Below are 23,017 nucleotides of genomic sequence, written 5' to 3' on the forward strand. Positions count from 1 at the left end.
TTACAATTCACTGTATCACAATTCCAGTGGGTCGGAAGTTTACATGCACTAAGTTGACTGTGCCTTTAAACAGCTTGGAAATTATGTTATGGCTTTAGAAACTTCTGATAGGCTAATTGACATCATTTGAGTCAATTGGAGGTGTACTTGTGGATGTATTTCAAGGCCTACCTTCAAACTCAGTGCCTCTTTGCTTGACATCATGAGAAAATTAAAAGAAATCAGCCAAGACCTCAGAAAAAAAATTGTAGACCTCCACAAGTCTGGGTCATCCTTGGGAGCAATTTCCAAATGCCTGAAGGTACCACGTTCATCTATACAGACAATAATACTCAAGTATAAACACCATGGGACCACACAGCCGTCATACCGCTCAGGAAGGAGACGAGTCCTGTTCCCTAGAGATAAACGTACTTTGGTGTGAAAAGTGCAAATCAATCCCAGAGCAACAGCAAAAGGACCTTGTGAATATGCTGGAGGAAACGGGTACAAAAGTATCTATATCCACAGTAAAACATGTCCGATATCGACATAACCTGAAAGGCCGCTCAGCAAGGAAAAAGCCACTGCTCCAAAACAGCCATAAAAAAGCCAGACTATGGTTTGCAATTGCACATTTGGACAAAGATTGTACTTTTTGGAGAAATGTCCTCTGGTCTGATGAAACAACAGTAGAACTAGAATGTTCTATTGTTTGGAGGAAAAAGGGGGAGGCTTGCAATCCGAAGAACACCATCCCAACCGTGAAGCACGGGGGTGGCAGCATCATGTTGTGGTGGTGCTTTGTTGCAGGAGGGACTGGTGCACTTCACAAAATAGATGGCGCGATGAGTAAGGAAAATGATGGGGATATATTGAAACAACATCTCAAGACATCAGTCAGGAAGTTAAAGCTTGGTAGGAAATGGGTCTTCCAAATGGACAATGACCCCAAATATACTTCCAAAGTTGTGGCAAAATGGATTAAGGACAACAAAGTCAAGGTATTGGAGTGGCCATTACAAGCCCTGACCTCAATCATACAGAAAAGGTGTGGGCAGAACTGAAAAGGTGTGTGCGAACAAGGAGGCCTACAAACCTGACTCAGTTACACCAAAATTCACCGAACTTATTGTGGGAAGCTTGTGGAAGGCTACCCAAAACGTTTGACCCAAGTTTAAATCGTTTAAGGCAATGCTACTAAATACTAATTGAGTGTATGTAAACTTCTGACCCACTGGGAATGTGATGAAAGAAATAAAAGCTGAAATAAATCATTCTCTCTACTATTATTCTGACATTTCACATTCTTAAAATAAAGTGGTGATCCTACCTGACCTAAGACCTACTCATTCAAGGGTTTTTCTTTGCTTTTAATAGTTTCTACTTTGTAGAATAATAGTGAAAACATCAAAATTATGAAATAACACACATGGAATCATGTAGTAACCAAAAAAGTGTTAAACAAATCCAAATCTATTTTATATTTGAGATTCTTCAAAGTAGCCCCCCTTCCCTTGATGACAGCTTTGCACACTCTTGGCGTTCTCTCAACCAGTTTCGTCAGTGTGCAAAGCTGTAATCAAGACAAAGGACGGCTACTTGGAAAAATCTCAAATATAAAATATATTTTGATTTGTTCAACACTTTTTTGGTTACTACATGATTCCATATGTGTTATTTCATAGTTGTGATGTCTTCACTATTATTCTACAATGTAGAAACTAGTCAAAATAAAGAAAAACCCTTGAATGAGGTGTGTCCAAACTTTTGACTGGTACTGTATAATATATACTATTCCTTTATTTAAAAAAAATAGGTATGCCTCTTGAGCCCCCACAGGCCTGGGCCAAGGGCTTCAGCCCCGGTAAGCCCCTGCATTAATTGGGTCCTGTCCAAACTGGGCTGCTCGGTCCTCTATCTTAATAGGTGCTGTTACATTAGTATTTTATTTTTTACAATTGCAGTTTTGATCCAAATTTTCTAAAACATCTCAATGGTAGCTATTGATTACAACTTTGAGTCTAATAAAAAAGTCTAACAAAAAGTGAAAACTCTGTTTTGAGGTTTGGCCAGCCAGATAAAAATCTTTAAAAATCTAGACATCTGGGTTTAGTCAAACAAAAAGAAAACTTTCAAAAATACATTTGATGGCCTCAGTTAGACGGTGATGTGTATGGACAGGAGGCTCCAATGAGAAAGCCAGTCTCTAAGCGGACCTGAGCCAGATGTGACGTCCAGATGAGACGTGGTGTGGTGAATGGTCCACTGCACCCTGCATCTCAGTGCACCCTGCCTCTCAGTGACCCCCAGCTCCTCAGGGTGAGGCGAGGTACATGTGGACCTTCCATCCAGCTCCAGCTGCAGAGGACCACATGTGTTCAGTGTGAAGTCTGCCACCAGAGACCAGGAAGGAACCAGCCAATCCAGAGCCCCCAACTAGACCCCAGGTGAGCTCTGGCCAGCCAAACACTGGGGTGAAATCTGGAGAAGGTCTCACAGGGATCGTATACACAACACTTCTGCAAAACTCATCACTTGCTGCCAAATCTTGTTAATCTCTCATTCCATCTCTCATTCATGCATTTTACGGACTATGGTATTGAGTATTGCTTGATATCAAGACTTATGTCAGTATATTGAGCTATCACTGTCTGTATGTACAACAAATATATATTTCAAATTAAACCCTAGCAACATCCATACCTGACCACATTTTAAATATAAAATATAACATTAACAGTTGAACAAAATATAAAATTTAAAAAATCTGATCTACAATAAAGCAGATTGTGGGATCAGCATCTTTAAGGGTTGCTGTGGTGCTGCAGTGAGAGGTCTCTAGATTGAGCCCATGTAGCCAGACTTCTCACAGACATGACCACTTGCTGAAGCCAACTGTCTGAATGAGGCAGGAGAAGACAGGACTCCCCACATGGAGAAAAAAAAGAAAGAAAGGGAAAAAAACTAGTGGAAGGTTTTCAGCAGGCAGCCTTCAGACAGAAAGGCTCTGGAGAAAACACCAGAAAGCCATTAACTAACCACAGTATTATCGTGATCTATTTGCTGGAATGAGCTACAGACAGCTAATGAACTAGCTTTAACGTTTTTTTTTTTTTTTTCCAGAAATGCACCAGTGAGAGCTCATGCTTGTACAAAACAGCATGACAGATCAATGGCTAAATTCCTAAATCAAGGGAAAAGGTTATTCTTCGTCTCCCTGGGATTCCACCCCCCCACATATCGAAAACCCTCCCCTACCAATTTAAACCAAACAAGTCTCTTTTCCCCCCACTCCTAATTAAGAGAGAGGCGATAGTGCTTTTTTGTCTTCTTGGTTATGCTTGCAATGTTAGTGTGTGGAGTGTGAAAACAGATCTGATGGACTGGTGCCCTCAGCTCTCCCTGATCAGGCTCCAGCAGGTATCCTCAATGATTGACAGCCCACAGGTCAGCCGCCCATCTCTCAGACTGTTAGAGGGTGGGCGTTAAAGAGATTTGGAATGCCTGGGACCCTGATTGCTTTATTGCTTGCCTGTCAGAACCATTGTACAGCTCTGTATTATTAGGGCTTGCCATCTCTCACCGTCTGGAAGGCGTCGCGTCTCAGCTCTGCATAAAGAACCACCGCCACACTATTCAAAATCCTCTTTCTCTTTGGCTCAAAGAAAAAAGGCACAGATTTTCCACAGAATTGCTTGTGTTGGTTTGTCAGATTGTGTCACCAAAGTGTCTCCTGGGAATGGGTTTGATGGCAATGTGCAATATCAAACTGAGATGCAAGATTCTGTTTTGTTTAATTCATCACAGCCATATCTACATTTGCGTTTTCCAAAATGACAAACTTGAACGTGCCCATGACTTACCTGATATAATCTCTGATTACCTCAAAACGAAGAGATATGCAATTTGCTTTCAGTATAATATTTACATGAATCCATGAACTATCAATATTACAATAATTTTGCTTTTATGCACAATCAACAAAGACTATCACAAAATCAACATTGTCCTATGTGATAGCCATGTTGCCATCCAATGCCAAAACACATATGAATTAAAGGAAGACTATTTACATATTATATTTGTATTATCCCCATACAATTGAGGCAATTGAGGCACAAAAAAAGTCACCTTGGCACGCAAATAAAAAGCCTCTTTAGAAGCACCACGCGACAGTATTTGCAATATAAGGGGCATATAGTGCAGATAGTAAGTAATGTACTGTATGATTCACTACGTACAGTACCTACCTGGTTTACAGACTGTACACATAACTTATGATTGCTGTTTTGGTTAGCTGCTCTGAGAATATGATAACCACAATCACTCATCCTGAGGATAGGTTAGTAGGGGACAGTGAACACAATGCTGTACTGACTATGCTTACTTGCAGCACATTGTGCAATGTAGACCGCTTCAGTGGTTTGGTCTGAAGTAATGTTTATCATTACATTTTTTCATTTGACATAGCCTGTAATCATGGCAGGTGCTACTGATTACATTTTAGAGATTTCTCTCTTTTAACTCAAATGTTGCGAACTAAAATGCTGCCTGGGGGCCTGTCCAAACAGTAATTTCACTCCATTGTTCTGCTCTTAGAAATAAAGACTGAGTGTAGAATATAAGAATTGGGATGATAGTACTGCTGCCTAATTATGTTAATTTACTTATTTTTTCCCCCCCCTCTTCTGCCAGCTGTTACATTTTTGAGAGACCAATCAAATCCAAAAGTAGATCGCCTTAGTCCAGCATTTAAAACCTTTCCTCATCAGGATTGGGTAATGTAAAAAAGGGACGTTTGAGTATATCAAATGAGCCTTTTCACCGTCTGAACTTATAGCGCCTTCTCTACCACAATATAGAATCCCTTTTGTTCTCCAAACAAATATACACGGGTACGGTCAATGGTGTTTCTATAGACTTCCCCAGTCGAATATTTTTTTTATTTCTCCTAATTCCCCAGGCCAAGATGACAGGCTGACAGGTTGTTGAAGGTCATTGGAGCTGTGGCTCCTGGTCCCTCTGGAGCCCAGGCGATGGCCAGGCAGCATCCCAAACGCTCCCGCCTGCTCCGGGCCACAACGGAGACAAGCCCACGGGGGGGCCATGTCCATGTCTCCGTGGAGACGAGGCGACGGGCAGGCCACGGCTCAGACTCACACCTTTCTGGTCAGCGCCTCCAAGTCTCAGAGGAGACCAGCCCAGCCTAGCAGCAGCAGTCACACACAACTTGTCCCCCCCCCCCCTCACCCTCTCTTTTTGTTGTCTTCTTTAATGCCAGTACAAGCACATAGTGAGACGCCCCACCTCCAGTCTGACCTTCCTGCCCTGGCAGCACTACCCCTGTGAGGCCTGCTGGGAACAGTGGTGAGATGTGAGATGAGACCTACAAGTGTGGGCAGGGCCTGAGAGGGGATGGGACGCTCTGGGACAGCCCACGCTGTCTGTGGATCATGCTCCATTATGTTTGTATCGGGTGTGTGAATCCATGATTCCCAAATGCCGCCTCCTTAAAGATCTTTTCAATTCATTTCAAAATTGGCTGTTGCTGTGAGACAGGCTGGCCTAATTCAGTTCATTATCCCTGCTGATATACTGTATACCCCCACTTTCTGTTGGTATTCGTGTCATGTCTTTGTCTCTTATTACATCTACAATGTAATACTGTGACTGTGTTGTGTATCAAATACAGTATTGAAATGTGTTTACAATGACGGACCGCTTTCTTCAATCCATGTTCACAACAGTAGGCCTATTGATTTTGAACAAGCCACGACTCTGTTCTTCCATGTCCTGATCTGAGAAATAAGTGTTAACCCCTTCATCCCTTTACCCCAGTGTGTCCTTACTGGAATCCATATTGATTTGGTTTTTGGGAGCGTCCTCCCATTGCCCATGCCCTTTACCGCTGAGACTCATCTAATTGTTTATCTCTGAACACTTTCCTGTCTTCACTCCCTTCTGTCTCATTATGTGCCAAGATTTGACAAGTCAAGTCTCCCCACACTCTCAAATCTCGCTTTACAACATGTCGCTCGGCAGAACACTACAGATGGCTTGCTTCTCAACAGACCCTCCCACATGGAACGCTACAAACATGACAACAGAAAACACTTGCTAAAATACACAAAGATCGACACATAACCACCCACTATGGACCTGACTACACACACGTCACAAAGACAAGCAAACACAACCAGATCCCCCACACAGTAATTGCAGACACATTGATTCTACCATAAATGTGCTGACAAACGTTGAAGAACACTTGATACTTGAAAAGGAAAACTAGAAGGAGACCTTTAGTTAATGTTGGCAATACTGATATTGAAATAACAACACCACCAGCTACTAGCCAGAGCTACTTTGTTACATATTCTTGTATGTAGCTGTCCAACTGTCTCTCACAAGGCACAAAGGGAACATCTGTGTTACAGGCTGAGTCTTTTGACTAGCGTTCTTATTCTATCTTTTTAAATTTATTGTTTTCTCACCAGCATTCCAAACGCTTTCAGGCCCAAGGAAGCCCTCGGTCAGTATATATCAGTGAGTTAACTGCACAGAAGAGGGCTAGATCAATAAGCACATTCTCCGAGAGGAGCCAGAGAGAGAAGAGTTGGAGGCAGGCGCTGGGGAGAGAGGCAGGGAGCAATCAGAGCTCAGTGGATCTGTGTAGCTTCAGGAGCAGATCGATGCTCTGACAGGAGCTCCGCTTTGTTCTCTCTCTCTGCTCAGATGTTACACATGCTTTACATGATTGCTTAAAGGTTTTTGTTTGCCTACTTGCGTTTGTTTGTTTGTCATTTCGTGTTCTGTCTATTTAAACTATTCCCCCATTGTCCATTTTGTTAGTAAGGTAGTGGACTAGGCCATGTCCGTGTATTTATCATTGAGTAAGACTTACATAAATAACAGATATATAGATATTTAGATTGTGTTGCAGTTTATGACAATGATCATAATCTGCTATTCAAAATTGCAGGATATATAACATAATTCACTACGTCACAATTAGCTGATTTCTGCATTCACTCCACAACGATTCAACACAAGTTAATCCTGTTTGTAGAACCACGAGTTCTAAATATTGATGAACAATACCCAGGCTCTCTATATCTCAACAAGGGAGTAATGAGTCTCAAAAAGTGATTGACGCTTGTGTGTAAGTACCCATACAGAGAGGGCATCCTTGGGGTTTATTCCAAATTGAAGGGCAGTTTTCTTCTGACTGGAATGGTCTTAGACATCCTTTGTAATCTTCTTAGTCTCAAGGAATTTTTCTTTTCATTATTCTGAATTCCCCACTGATTATGCCATTTCTCACATGGACACCTAAACCAAGTTAAGCAGTTGCCTCTCCAAATAAGCTTCCCAAAATTACTCCTAATAAGAACCTGTGAGTGTAGGCTGCTCCTCTGAAAGGTGTTGACCGCAAAGGACAAGTAGGTGTCAATAGATCTGGCCATAGCGCCTATGGGACGTTGAAAAGCATGAGCTCCTTTCCAAGGCTTAATAAGACAGCACAGATGCGCCCTTGTCTCTGTGTCTCATTGTACTTTGGCCTTCCAACCCTGCCAGCACAGGACCAGTATTGCTTTGGCGGCGTGAGAGGGTCTCATTAGGACAGGCAAAGGAAAAGCGGGGTCAAGGTACATAAAAGGTACCCCGAGCTAAGGAGCATGCCTCTAAGATGAGCTGGGAGCTCTACCACGTCCTAGTGCCACTCCTCTAGACCTCTGGCCCTCCCCGCCGTGACCTCCTATCGCCACCATTATTTGATGAAGCGGAGCATGATAATTATTTTGCGTGGATGGAGAAGGGGGCACAGTTTGAAAGGAGTGTGTCACTCTGAGGGAAAGGATAGCAGGGGATGACAGAAAAGAGAAAAAAATCTGAAAAAAAGATCAAAAGCGGCCCTTTCACTTTTCAGGCTCCAAAGAGGAGGAGGAACAATGGGGCCTGGGGTCTCCTGTCCTCTCTGGCAATTAGACTCAGCTGATGAAGTGAAAGGGATGAATGGCAGGGTTCAAGGCCTTCTCTAGGATTCACACAACAGGGTGTGTTTTTACCCTTCTTCTCCTTTATCTTCATCTCCCTTCAGAGTGGCAGAAATGCAGCTGAAATATTTCCAAAATGAAGACAATGTGGTCCAAGGTGCCAAATCTTAATCATGAGGGCTGATAAGATTGAGGGGGTGTAAGAGTCTGTGATGAGGAATCTTTGCACATGACCAAAATCCCACTTATTAGAAACTACTTTTGTTTCACATACACTTCTACAGGTTGATCTATCTGTTTAGGTAAATGAATAGCTTGGACTTAATTCTGGATGGAAAGGTACCAACGTGGTTAAAGCAGCTGGTATTCACATGTGGCAAATTGTTAAGGTGTGTGAATGTGTTGACTTATTTGGAGATATAATGTACCTGACAGAGGGAGGTGGCCAATTAAAAATCAATTTCATTACCATTTCATTGAATTTCTGCCTCTGTTTCAGTGATAAAGTAGTGTTATAGTAACATATAAGCCAGTATAAGCCAGTACATGTTTAAACCTAGAAATTAACTTATTTTAAACTTAAAATGAACAAATAAGTTTAGCTAAAACATTGAAACAACACTGAGGTATCCAACTGACTCTTTTTGACCTTTACTCCAGCTCTTCAGTATCATTCTTTCTACTCTACTTAATGTTACCCAAACTCAATTTAGCATGAGGGAAGTTTTCTCCACCCCCCTCGGCCTGTTTTCTCAGCCATTGTTAATACAGTATATGGCGGTAAATGGCCCCAGAAGCCCAAACCATGCCGCCACACTGCACTAAAACCTTAAGATGCTTAGTGATATTCCTTAATCTGGCCCACTGATGTGTTTAAAGAAGCGATTCAGCTTTTCCAAACTTTGAGGGTTCAAAGTCTCAGAAGCATGGTGTCAGAATGCCAATGAGCTAAATAAAGAGTAGCCAAAATGGGCTTTGGGGGATTTCAAACTTAGGCCCCTTGAATCCCTTTGATCTAAACAGAATTACGGCCAAAATAATGCAGAATATCACATGCCAGGCACGGGGATTCTGCCAAAATATTCTCTATTTGGCATGTAGAATACAACGTTCCAGGTTCAATATGGAATGGTCAATATGAACTACATGTGGATTTCATCTAAATTGGATAGTTTGAGGTTCTTTGGAGAGAATATTCTTATGAGATCAGAGGATGGCCCATCTGAATGTTGTTGTATTGACCATCTCTAAATTAAACCTCCCACTGTTCTTTCATTCCCAAGACCTCCATGTGAAAATATATGTCCTTTCAGATGGGCAAGTTGCCCTGATGTTGGTTTTGGCATCTTCATATATGACCTTCTCCCCAATCTTAATGCAATATCAAAGTCTTGCTAACATTATCTCAGATGGATAAATCACAGATATAACCCCTTTCCTGTCATACACAGTTAAGGAATCATACAATTAAAAACAGCTATGCTCTAAGGGTAATACAATTAATTTCTGCTCTTTCTATCACATATTAGCATATGTGCCATAATATAAACATTTAAATGAGCTAATAATCAAATATGGCATTAATTAAAACCATCCATTATAATGGATTTGTATATTGTTATTGAAGCATAGATGATACCTAATTATCTGACTGTCAATGACATGAAACACTCAGGGACAGCAATATCAACAACTGATTACAGTTAGTAACAGAGGCACATATAATGTTAAAGTCAACATAGCAGAGTGAAATAATATCAAATGTTTTGAAGGACTACATATTTCAACTATAATTGTGATGCCACTTCACCTTTTGTTATACGTAGGAGGAAATTAATATAATGTACTTTGCAATTAAAAATATCAACTTAAAAGTTTATATATGATTCCATACACTTTTTGCTCACACAATTGAGGGTGAAAATGTAAAACTTTTATAATTCAACCTTTAATTACCATAATTCAACACACTAAATCTCTTTGCCAAGCCACAGAAATTAGGGTGTTCACTATGGTCAGGGAACCAGATTATTACCCCCCCCCGGCCCAAACATGTCACATTGATTTTCTAGGGCAAAGCAAACTCCCAGAGCAAAAGTTTGACAGAGTTTTTAAGGACAATTAAATGTGAATGGACTTAATTCCAGATACAATATACTCCTGTCATATACTGCAGCTTGTCAAAGTACTTTCAAATAACTAAACAACAGGGGTGCCTGGAAAGGTCAACACATTATAGCCAGAAACTTTAGCAGGTGACATGAGAATTGACTTTTCTTCAGAACAGCATTTGTATATGTGAAGAAAATAATCACTGGTTTCCTTTTTTACATGATTTTCGAACTTGACAAATATGCACCATGTTAAAATCCACAGATAATGAACAAAAAGCCAGGACTCAATATTCAGTTTAGTAACAAAGGGACAGATCAATTACAATACTGCTAAAGAAAAGGGGAGTAGGGACTTGCCAGATAATGTCCATCTTGTTTTAATTGTCCACATATTTTTTATTTTTCTAGGCGACATGGCCATTACTTCACAGTCACCACTTATCAGAAGAATCTCACAGGATTAATGGTTTCACTTCTGCTTGTAAGAAATGTTTAAATTGTCCGGATTATCACTGCAAGAAAAAAAGAATGGTTATTTGTCATTGTGTTAAGCAGTGAGAGTGAGTAATCTAACAAAACAGTTAAGCACACTACTAACCCTTCAGGGGAATGCAGCCAGGTTGAATGGGATACACATGTCAGACAGGCTATGCATAAAGCTGCGACATCTCTTGCCTACCATGTCAAACGTTTAGGCTAGAACTTTCCGGAGACGTTGACAAAACATGTTGTGTTGAATGTTGAGTCTGATTGTTAGCTATAGTTAGTTCAACTTATGTGGCAAGAAGCTAAGTAACATGATGGGAAGTCTTAAGTTGATTGATTTCTCAGGCAGGTAATAATTCTTACCGTTCAGGTCCAAGGTAAAATTGATGGTCTGGATTGAATTTGAGACTCCCCTCCACAACAAAGACAGTCAATAGTACAGTATGCTGCTTGAATAACCACAATACACAATTTCAAAAAAAAAAAGATATTCAAGAAGTTATACAGTATGTTTTACAATCCACAAAAAGCACAATGTGTGTCTATAATTTGAGCAATAATGCTTCGTTTCTAAGCTAAACTAACAGAGGCATTTACAAAGCAAAGCTATCAATAGCATGTAACTTAATGGTCTGTGTTTTAAAAGAAAGCCAATATCCATTCATACAGTATGTGAGAAATAGCCTATTCCTACCCACATCATGATACCGCTTGTACTATTGTGACTACTACTGTACAACACGGTAGACACAGGTCTTATCTGGTTGATTCAAAGTGAGCCCTTCTCCAGTGCTCTCAGGACCATGGTGTCCGCAACTTCCCCTCCTTACCTTTAAGTCGACAACTCATCTAGACATGGAAAACTAGAGGAGTGGACCCTTGAGCCAATCAATATCTTTACTCGATAAAATAAGTGTCAAGAAGAAATGAAAACAGACACTACATCTGTCAGAGGCTAGAATAGTACATCCATTATATAAGAAGTCTGGATTACTGAAACCTTGTCTATATCTTGTCAAAAACCTTACTACAGTCTCATGAAAAATGTTCAGTGAGTATCTCAAAAGAGAGTACAACTATATTAAAATGAGAGTAAATGAGTGTATATATTTTTTTATGTGATTTATGATTAGAAAAGTAGCTATGCAGTATCAAGTGTTTATTTATATTAAATTCAACAACCGTAGCCCCCACATTTCACGGATAGAGCTGGAGTTCCGGAAGGCAGATTTGTCCTATGGCAGAGCCTCTATACATTTGTACCGCCAAGGTACCGGCATTTACCTCTCCCTTTAATCGACTACATTATTTTTCTTGTCTGTCTCTTTCCTAGTATCTATTAGCCACTCTCCACTATCTGTTTGTGCTGTATTCTTTCTCCTTTTTTCCCTATGAATGTTTTATATATTGGTGGAGAATGATTGTTCACTGCAATGAGGCCGGCCCCAGCCTCAGTAAGACAAATTGCTCCAGAACGCCTAAATGGCAGTCAATGATAACTCACTGTAAGGAGAGTAAGTGACTTCCAATGGAGTGGATGGGGGACGGAGAGTAATGGCAGAGCACAGGTGAAAAATAGATGTTTGGCTCTGTGTAATTACTCCATTAGGGGGCTCTCTGTTAATTTACCAAACCACAGCAAGTGTTTTTACAGCATCCAGGACAAAAGTACTGCGACTGGACCAAGAGGAGTCCCACAAGTCTTAACAACACCCTATCAAAACAGACTCTATGAAGTGTTAACTAATGGCCAAATATGCACTCTATGTGTGGTCTAATAGCACAAACAACAGCTACTCCACAGTTAAGTACACGCATAGATGTAAAGATAAAGTTAATTTATTGACTTGACCAATGAATTACCTGCAGTATGGCTGCACATGTTTAGACAGCTTCAACCTCCTCATCGCCTGTTGTTGAACGGATCAGCTGGGAAACATTCAAATCAACGTTAGCTATAAAAATGGACAGACAAACATAATGATCACAATTTTATTGGACCATTTGGTGTCAGGCAGCAATACAGCCTGTAGCAAACTAGACAATGGAAGCATGAAAAATGCTGCAATATGGTCTTGAGCAATATGGTCTGACCATACAATCTGCTTTGTTAAGTCAACTTTAAAAATACTGCTAAGAGCGGTGCCCACGGCTTCATCACTGAATCTCAGATTGACCTTAGACTCGTCTCTTACAGTACTTCCCATCTGTTAGGGTCCCATCCCGGGATACATCCCGACGGGCTTGGGCTTTAAACCTGCTTTGCTTTCTTTCAGCTATCAAACCTTGATAGGGGGCTATCTTATTGGTATACTGGGTGAAGTACTGCAAGTGCAAAGGAGTTTCAGTCTGGGAACTTATTCAGAGTGTGAAATCCGGACCATTGTTTCTATAATATGGCTGGGGACGATTATGTGGTCCAATGCTAATCCTTCACCAGCTATGTAATTTGTAGAAAGGAGTGTTATTGTTTCTCGGCTTGTCTCATGTTTCAAACTTGTGTAACTGATTTGCAGGTAATGAACATTACTAAAGAGTGAAGGCTATGTGTGAGAGGGAGAGAGAGAAAAACATTATAGTAATATAGATTGAAGTGAGGAGACATTTGCTTTGTTGATTACCATATAATATTGTCCTGTGAGGGTCTATCAACACATTATATCTTACAATACATCTGTGACTACATTGATGATGCTGAATATACTTTATAAACTAGGCTATAAAAGCTGTAAAGTACACTATAATAGTAATTCTAATCAGCTTCACATTACAGCGTGTCTGTCTTATAGGCCTACGGCTGAATCTGGACCGTGTTAAGGTCACCCCAGAACAGACAGTAGGAAAAATGAATTACCCACTATTTGAAAATAATATATTGCAATGTGTTGTGTGTATTGGTGCATTGACTTACTGTTTGACTGTGTCGGAGGTAGGTAGGTGTATGAATCGCTAACAACTCATATACAGAGTTATCTCCACGATGACACCATGTTTAAAAAAAATTGTACAGTGCCTTGATGAATCGTGCATTTCTTGTTTATAAAGTCTTGTATGCAATGCTTAATTTGTATACTCGACATAAGCATGGTATGTGGGTTTCACCTACCTGTAGTTTCATTTAAATAACTGTTGTTCACTCTCCCGATCATTGTTCAACTGTTTAACACGTAAATGACACCGTGCATTTGCTAAAGGAAGGATTCAAGCTTCCAACTCTCCTTCACGCGCATGTCTACTTTAAAAATGCGGACTACGGCGCCGCTCAGTGGACATGAATGTACAGTCAGGTCCATCGACATGATTTCCTACTGTTCGGCGCTGATGATTCTGGACATTTTTCCGTGTTGTCAATAATGACTTTAATGATCTGCAAATTGATTTATAGTCGAAAAACGGAAACATCATTGCCTACTCAGTAAGACTACTGGGATATTATGGTTCAGGTTTATGGTTTTTTATGTACGGTGGATTTACTTTTGAAGGCCTAAATAATATTATTGTGGTTTCAAAAAACATTCAGGGAGGATATAGTTCTGCAGCCTCGCAAGCATCAACGTAAGTAGCCTAATATTACCAATGTTCTTGTTTTATATTGCACATTTGATGAAGGCTACAGTGGATTGCTACATAACTTGACACTAACCAGAGTAGCCTACTACATTCTTAAAAGTGTTATACAAACATGAAATAAAATGCAATGTGCAATTTATAATTTAAATACAAGTTCTTAAAGGTATGCATGCCAGTTTATAGGTAAGCCCAAACTTCTTATATGTCTTAACCCAACATGTTCATTGTCAACACTCATTCATAATATTTAAATTCATGCATATATTTTCGTTTGGTGATATAGGCCATATTCACATTGTAATCTATCCAATTTTTCACCTGACCCTTTGTTATTCACATGGCTCGTGTGGTGTGTGTGTGTGTGTTGAAATAACATACACTTTATAAAAAGTATCAGCACAGCAGCCATATTTTCATAGTATCAGAAGCCTTGTTTGAATCCACACTTATCTTCAGAAAGGGATCCTCTGTGAGCAGAGTGCAGTATTTTATGAGTGCAAAACCCCCAATGTGGAACAGTGTGTGTTCTGACCTGTTTAAAAAGCAAGGTTTACCTTGGTTAGTTTTGATTGATTAATTAATAACAGATCATTGAGCATGCATGCTGAGATCTAACTGAGGCCTGGCCCATGACAGAGTACGGGTTAGGCTGCTGCCTTGCTCTGGGTGTAATTGTGTGTGGCTAGGTGGCCTCCTGCACTGCAAGGGAGGGAGAGAGCCTGCCTCCTGCTCTCTGGAGCAGCCTGCCATAAAATGCTCGCAAGCACCTCCCTATGCTAACAACTAACTACAGAGAACAGAGAAAGATTGCAAACACTCAATGGTTTCTCTTGCCATATGTAATTGTGAAGGAACTATCTCATTAGGTAATGCTGTACATGTATAAATTAAATATAGTCTGCTTTTCATGAACGTTTTTTGTGTCCTGAAAATAGTATTACTCCTCAAATATAATTTTGACAATTGGTTGGACTTAAAACATATCCTCATTTTGTAACCATTTACACATTTATGTTCTAGTAAATTGGTAGTTTCCATTTTATATAAGCCATTGTTTGCTCTAATATAATTCTGTCACAGTTGAATTGTCTTTAGATTAAACATCTGTTTCCATACAAGGTGCATGATTTGTTGTTCCATATCCTCCACTACCACAACTGGTTGGTCTGCATTGGTGCCCTTTTGTGCACAAGCAACAAACGAGTTCACAGCGTCTGTGGTCTAGGCTTCTCCGGGTTTCCGTTGCAATAGATGGGCTACCCTTTATCTCATGCTAATGTAGCACAGAAAAGATATCTGCCTTTAAAGACACGCCAGTCTGTTAAAAAAGGCTTTGCCTAGCATTTGAAGTCATAAAAGTGACAGAAGACTTCAAGAGGAAGACCCCAGACTGGCAGTCTTTAAGATGAGTGAGAGGAGAACAGGCGACATGCTTTTTCTTCCCATCCAGAGGAATATTCTGTGGCCAAGCTTGATTATTAGAGATGAAGGACAGGCTGAGAGGATGTGGAATTGTTAAGTCCTTGAATCCTTTCACCAAAGCCTTCCATAGTAACATTATTCTGCTCTTCGTTTCTACAGTATGCAGTTGAAGGTGCATCCTTGTCCTTGATATATATATTTTTTTCTTTTCAGGATTAGCTCAACTTGAGATGCATTCAGACTGATTATACAAATGGAAAAATAATACATACGATTTCATATCAATCACCCAACTCATCAGAATGATTTCTTATTTTCAAATTTAAGGTGATGAACTATATACACGTAAAAGCAAATAACAAAATTGTCATTCTCCACAAAAATATATTAATATCTTATACACTAACACATTACACAACATTACTGTCTTAACTCAAAAGCAATTTACTGAATGATATTTGGAATTATATTGCATCTCAGTGTACTATTTGTGAGCGCTGGGTGCAATCTGTGCTATAAACCAGTTTTCTGGTGTTATGTGACATCCTGAGCTTGCATTCAGGACCTCTGCGCCCTGAATGTTGCCTGCCACTAAAACCCTCCACGTGAAAAGCTGTGTTTCATTTGTAGCTTTGCTATCCATTATTGTCAGCATACTTGATAAGTCCTAAACCCTAAAATGAGTCCCAAATGATTTCAGACTAGACTGAATATTGCACGGCAGGAGGCTGAAAATGAGACCTTCCCGCAAGAGAGTGCCTGCAGCGCGTTCTACATGGTGCAGAAACCGGGAGGTTTCATGCTGCGTGAAAACACACTCTTTGACCATGCAATTATATATTTATTAACAACTCATAGTTGTTGTTAGTTGTGGAAAAAAAGAGGGAGGAGATGTAAAACTGCAGTGAAAATAAGGGTGGCCTTGTAGTTTTGTGTGAGGAAAGAATAGTAACAGCGCCGATATCAGAGTGCAGACCGTAATCAGTGACTCATAAAATAAGGAGTTTTCTCACCCTCTCAGAAGCAGGCACACAGCACAGGGAAACTGAGTCGTACAGCTCAGTCACATGCGTAGTATGAGAGCAGCATCAGGTTCAGTAGAGGAAGCTGGCACAGATTGATTCTTGAACTGTCAATACTGCTGAAAATCAGATCCCAGTGGTTGGAGATTAGCCTCCAGCAGTGGCTGTGATGTCGCACATGATGCCATAGGTGTGTTAAATCACACTGCAGACAAGGAAACAACACCTGTGATTATTTTACTTGGTAAAGTGAAACAGACATATTTCAGTGTTTCTGTTTTATTGATGGACATATTGGTGCCCAGTATAGGTATCACAGTATGGTCTTTCAACTCTGGAATGAAATCCAGGATTTTAACAAAATCATAGATTGACATTTGAAGTCATCTCCCCGAAATATGGTATATTCTTAAAATGCAGTTATCATTAGGCACTAACATTTACCATATAGAGCTTTAGATTGATTGAATTTTATTCCACAAGGTTGGGCCAACGACACAATTTTCTCCCAAAAGTAAAGATTTGAACTGGGAAAAGTCAAACAACAAAGCATGACTTAATCATGGAAACTTCAACACACTCTGACCTTTGGAAGGGATCCATATCTCTTTTTCTAGAAGAAACGATGACAATGGCAAGCAGTTGTGTGTCCTTTGTGTTTTGTGGAGATATTGAGTGTTTGAAGTGTTAACACTGACACTAAGCCTCTGGGGGCGAATGGTGAAGGAGGCGTGTCACACAATGGGATGGGACTTGGATCTTTGCTTCCAGTCCTCTGACCTCTCACCCTGGCTGGTTTTCAGGGTTGCAGTAGCCTGAGTCCTTGGGGCCAGTGTCTGCTTTGATCACATCATGAATTTGCTCGCATAAAGTATTACTTAGTATATAATAGGAGGCACACACACTGAAAATGCTCTAATACATACAGTATATACTGTATTACCACAAATTATAACAACTGAAATACTTGTTTTATGTTAATTGAATAATAGTTCTGATCATGTAAATAGAATATGTCATCAGAATTTAGTTTAAGATACCTAGAACTACAGAATGTAAGAACTACAGATACAGTATACGTTTTTGGGAATAGTTTCAATTTACTCCTTGCCTCTCAGTAAGGCTTATTTTTAGCTGTATAGAGACCCAAATGTCTTGGCAAACCAGTGAACATTCCTTGTCATGGAAATGACCTTTGTAAATGATTATTAGAACTTTGTATGACCATGTTTTTGCATAATCCTTCTATATTATATGCCTCCAGTCTCCAATGATCCATTGAGACCATACATAAAACAGTGGGCCATCTGCACCTGGAGCATGGCTATCAGCTGTATTTTTTTCTCTCTTTGGTTTAGCTTTTTCCTGCTTGTGTGTAGCCTGACCCTGCACTTCCCTTTTCAGGCTACAGAAGCCAAACCAAAGGGAGCTTTCAAAGGGGACTGTCTGCTCGAATCAAGTCAGGGGCCTTTTTAGAATCGGTTCAGAGATCATAGCAAGTTGAAGTCGGGGAAGAGGATGACCCTCTCCTCCAGGCTTGATGGGATCTTGGCCCAGTCAAACCCAGCAGGGCTCAGTCTCTGGACAGCTCCGTCTCTGCAGGCTTTGACTCTGTGATAGTGGGAATGAAAGAGGGCACAAAGAGAGCAGCAGTTCTGATGTGTCAGGCTCAATGTCCTGGCAGTCTCACAGAGCAAACTGGGCAAAGCAAAGGACACAGCCAGCAGGCACGGGGCCAGAACAAGACCCCAAGATTGTGCGACATGTCATCTAATGGCTGTCCTTTTGTTTTAAGTTTATGCATCCAGGATGAGTTGGGGCCAATGATGAAGGTCAGCGTTCATGAGACAAAGAGGAAGTCCTGAACCGGATATAGTGTACATGCAGTATAGCATAACAGATATGTCAAAGATGCATAGTTCAGAGTACGGGTCACATATGGATAAATGTCATGGTACTCATGTCAAGTTGCATATGGGATAATCAGAGTCTTGTGATTTCTTATTTTAATTTCTATTTAGTTGATTAGTTGTTGTACCAAACTCCCTTGAATCCTTTTCTTTGGTGGTGACCATGCCGTAAACTGCACTCAAAGAGACTGATTTGGTTTTCAAGTGTATGTTGTGTACAGCAACTGAGCATTTGGCTGCAGTCCCACACTTTATTGGTGTGTAGATTAAGCATATCAAAGGCTGGGGACTCCAGGTTTTTACTCACTGTAAATGTTTCTGCAGGTTGTGATGGTAGGGAGCTAACAGACGTCTTGTTGACTCACAGGATTATTCCCTCTGTGTTTCTGACCCTGCCCTGCTTGACTTGGGTTCCCCCTACCCCCCGAGATCCCTGCATTCATTAAGATTACGTATTTACTTAAAGCCCTGCGTCTCTTTACATAATGGCTAGTAGGTTTCGTGGAATGGCACTGTGTGTTTCAAGTGCTCAGCGGTGGGGAGAGGACTGAATTTTAAACATGGTGTGCCTCGCCTTGCCTCGGCGTTGACCTTGCTCAAAAAGCCCAGTGATCTCATTCTTCGCTTCAGTAGAATGCTGCTGATTCTCCCTGTTGCACTGTTACTCCTGTTAGAAAGGAGCTCTGTGTTGGCTGACAATGGCATATCACTGCAGGCAACTCTCTCTCTCTCTCTCTCTCTCTCTCTCTCTCTCTGTCTCTATATGTTCAACGAAATAAGAGAGAAGGAAAATGGCTAATTTCATAATGCTTTGATATGGAGATGTAGACTGACCTGTTTAAGTACTTCAAAGAGAGAAATTAACCACAGGAGAACATGATCCAACTGTATTTTGAAAATCATAGACCGAAAATATGAGGGCGGGGATGAGGAAGGGGGGTAGGATTCCTTCTTTAACTGTGGAAGTCTATCCCTATGCTTATTAGCAAAGACGGGGCCTAATGTGTATGGATGCTGCTGTGCTATTCACATTTGGATGCAGATAAGTATTTATCTACAGTGATGGTCTAAATCCTAAAGAACATTTCATACTGTAGCTGACTCAGCTAATTGAGTCACTGTCAGTGACTGACATAACAAGAGAAAAAGTGCTGATGCACGTGGGCAAAGTCGTTCTTTGGGGGCAGCGGACTGTTTTTGTTGCATCACACCCAGAGAGGAAGTCCGCCTTGTATAGTGTATATCCACTAGGGGGCTTGGGGAGCCAGAGTAGCTTACAGAGCAAGAGGGGCCGAGGCACTCTTTTTAACTAGCTAGCGACGACATCTGAACTTCCGGATCCAGTGTTATATACCTGTTTACAAATGCTAGATATATGTCAGGCTAGTCTGATGATTTACGACTACGTTTTAGCCACATTAGCAAGTATGTCTCTTTTTGAATTGCAATTGCTGGAGCTTTAACAACAAGGGTTTGAATTGCTATCTCTACTCAGGAGTAGAATAATAAAAATACTGAGAAAATGCAAGTTCGTCCACTGAACACTACAAGAGGGGACAATGGAGAATACACGTCTCTTGTCCAACCTATGTGAAACATTGATGAGGAAAGACATTTTCAATACTTTCAGATGTCGGTTGCCAGAGTTGATGACTTGCCACTGAAATCTCGCACGAGAGAAGTCACAGCTTGCCCGTAAGTGCTGCAGAAAGGCAGTCTGTGGCCCTTGAGTTTTTGGTGAGTGGCAGCACACCGCAAAGTATCGCTAAGAGCTATAACTTGTAAGCTAGGAATCTCTACAGTTTGTGCCATCGTCACAGAAGTGTGCCAGGCTATCTGACATGTCCTGAATGAGAATTTTGTTGCTCATCCCTCCGTGGTACAATGGGCAGAAATTGCCAGAGATGTTGGTGATTGTTTGAATTATCCGTTTTGTGCAGGAGCTGTCGACATCACGTTCGGATCCGATATCCGACGAACTCGGGCAGCGATTACTATAATTACAAGGGCTTTTTGTCAATGATCTTGATGGCAGTTTGCGATGCAAGACACTTGCCATATCCAGGTAAGATACACTAAATACATGTGACTATATATACATATGATGTGAAAATTATACAAATATAGACATTGTAATGATATGCCTCACATAAAAGTGATCTCGCCTCCCAATAAGAGGATGGAAGCCTATGTCCAATCATAGGCTACACAGTTGTTACAGGACACATTTAAGGGCCCCCGAGTGGCGCAGTGGTCTAAGGCACTGCATCTCAGTGCTAGAGGCATCATTATAGACTCTGGTTCAATCCTAGGCTGTATCACAACTGGCTGTGATTGGGAGTCCCATAGGTGGTGCGCAATTGGCCCAGTGTCGTTAGGGGAGGTTTTGGCCAGGGGAGGCAGTCATTGTAAAATAAGAATTTGTTCTTAACTGACTTGCCACGTTAAATATTTTTTTAAATATCCTTCGTGTTCTTGTTCAATACTAATGACCTAGATGACTACTGTTCAATACTGGCCTTGATGACACCAAGAAGATCTATAACTACCACCACTCAAGAGCCTGGAAAATGTCAGAGAACTGCTTTGGGATCCTTGCTGCAAGATTGAGGATCCTGGGACAGACCCTTGAGGTTGCCCCAGAGAAAACAGAGACCATTGCGAAGGCCTGTGTGACCCTCCACAACTATCTTTGCACAACAGACACTGACAACAGATTCATCAACACGGTACATCCACCCCACGTTTGTTGACCACTCCACACCCACTTCCAGGTGAGTTGAGACAGGTGGTACAAGAGGACATCAGTTTCCTGGACCCAAGAAGCATGTCGGCAGACAGTGCATCCAAAGTTGCTATAGACATACGCAACAACTACAAGGATTACTTCCTCAAACCAAGTGTCTTTCCAGGATGCTATAATCACGTGTGGCACCCTACAATAAATGTTGGAGTGTCGTTTGGAAAACGTGTGCAGACATACTTTCTCTTCTTCTGGTTAATGACCATTTGTGTCAAGTTGTGAGCTACATACTTGGTTTTGCTGTTTGGATTATGCAGTTTCTTACTTATTCACACTTTACAAATCACAATAAAGAGTACTACAAAGACAGTCACTTCATAATTGTTTTAGTTGTTCATATATTTTTGGGGAGGCTATAACCTCAAGACGTTTACCTAACCGTGTTATGTGTAGTGGCCTTTCAATGAGAACGGTCCTGCTATGGTAAATGGGTGAGAGTGGCTGTCCAGCTGTAGACAAGGCTAGACCCTCAAGAAATTAACCTCATCTACAAAACACAAGGTTGTACATGGTCATGTGTAGTAGCCTTTCAAAGGAGACCTTCCTGCTTTGGTACATGGGTGAGAATGAGTAGTCCACTGTAGACAACAGACCCCCAAGACATTAACCTCATCTACATGACTCATGTAGAAAGCAGTACAAGTTTAATGAGTGACTGATTCAAAACAGTAATATTTTCCATACAAATAAGTACAATTAACCAGGCAAATACATTTGCAGACCTTTTATTTACTATCACAAGAGGAAAATAGTGCAATGTAATACAGAGGTGAAAGTGTGATGAAAGGGGAAATAAGAGAAAGAATGAAGTACCACCAGTAACATGTGAATAAGGAAATAAGTATAAAAAACATTCAAAACCCTAATGCATGAATAAGGGGAAAAAATCAGAACAGGATTTGGGGTGAGACAAACGGGAGATGTTGATCAGCAGACACCATCCATGGTACCATGCCGTCGTAGACGGTCTTGGCTGGACACTGCTGCTGTTACTGTAACTTCTGCTGACGTTCCTTTAAGTCATCCACCCGCTGCATAATGTCAGTGCCCAAAGGACCGTCCGTTGGAGCTGGGTCAGGGAGATGGGGTGGAGGTTGATGACGTTTCAGGGCAGAGAGCACCCGTGCTCCTGGATGGTGGGTTGGGTGTTGGTGAGAAGGGCGGAGAGGTGATGAACTAGGCCAAGGAGATGATGAATCAAAGGTTGATGAACCAACTGTAGATGGGTCCTCGGGGCTCAGCTCCTTCTCAAATCAAATATCATTGGTCACATACACATATTTAGCAGATGTTATTGCAGGTGTAGCGAAATGCTTCTGTTCCTAGCTCCAAAAGTTCAGTAGTATCTAACAATTCACAACAATACACACACATCTAAAAGTAAAATCATGGAATTAACAAATACATTAATATTAGTTTAAGCGATGTCTGAGTAGCATTGACTAAAATACAGTAGAATACAGTATATACATATAGACTGTCCAAAACACCACCCCCCTCCAACACCTACAAGCAGATGGCAAACACATTAGAATACAATGCAAGCGATCTTAAAACATCTCCATGGGCTTCTTTTACCCAAAATAACTGATTTTATTAACATCTCAATCTAATTAACTCACACAACACACTGTCTGTTTCTGATGTTTGAACTAGCCCTGCTAATCATTATGATAACACAGACACTGATTATTTCCCTCTCATAATTTCT

The 23,017-nt window shown here is 40.9% G+C and overlaps 1 long non-coding RNA gene across 1 annotated transcript; it reads right to left on the bottom strand.

Moving 5' to 3' along the window:
- Window positions 1-9,842: 9,842 nt before the first annotated feature.
- On the bottom strand, window positions 9,843-13,787 carry LOC115134261 (uncharacterized). The gene is made up of 2 exons (XR_003864320.2): window positions 13,491-13,787; window positions 9,843-12,508 (listed from the first exon to the last, which is right to left on the bottom strand). It is a non-coding gene; the product is annotated as an uncharacterized LOC115134261 (long non-coding RNA).
- Window positions 13,788-23,017: the final 9,230 nt, after the last annotated feature.

The sequence above is a fragment of the Oncorhynchus nerka genome, linkage group LG9a, assembly GCF_034236695.1.
Source record: "Oncorhynchus nerka isolate Pitt River linkage group LG9a, Oner_Uvic_2.0, whole genome shotgun sequence".
NCBI lineage: Eukaryota > Metazoa > Chordata > Actinopteri > Salmoniformes > Salmonidae > Oncorhynchus > Oncorhynchus nerka.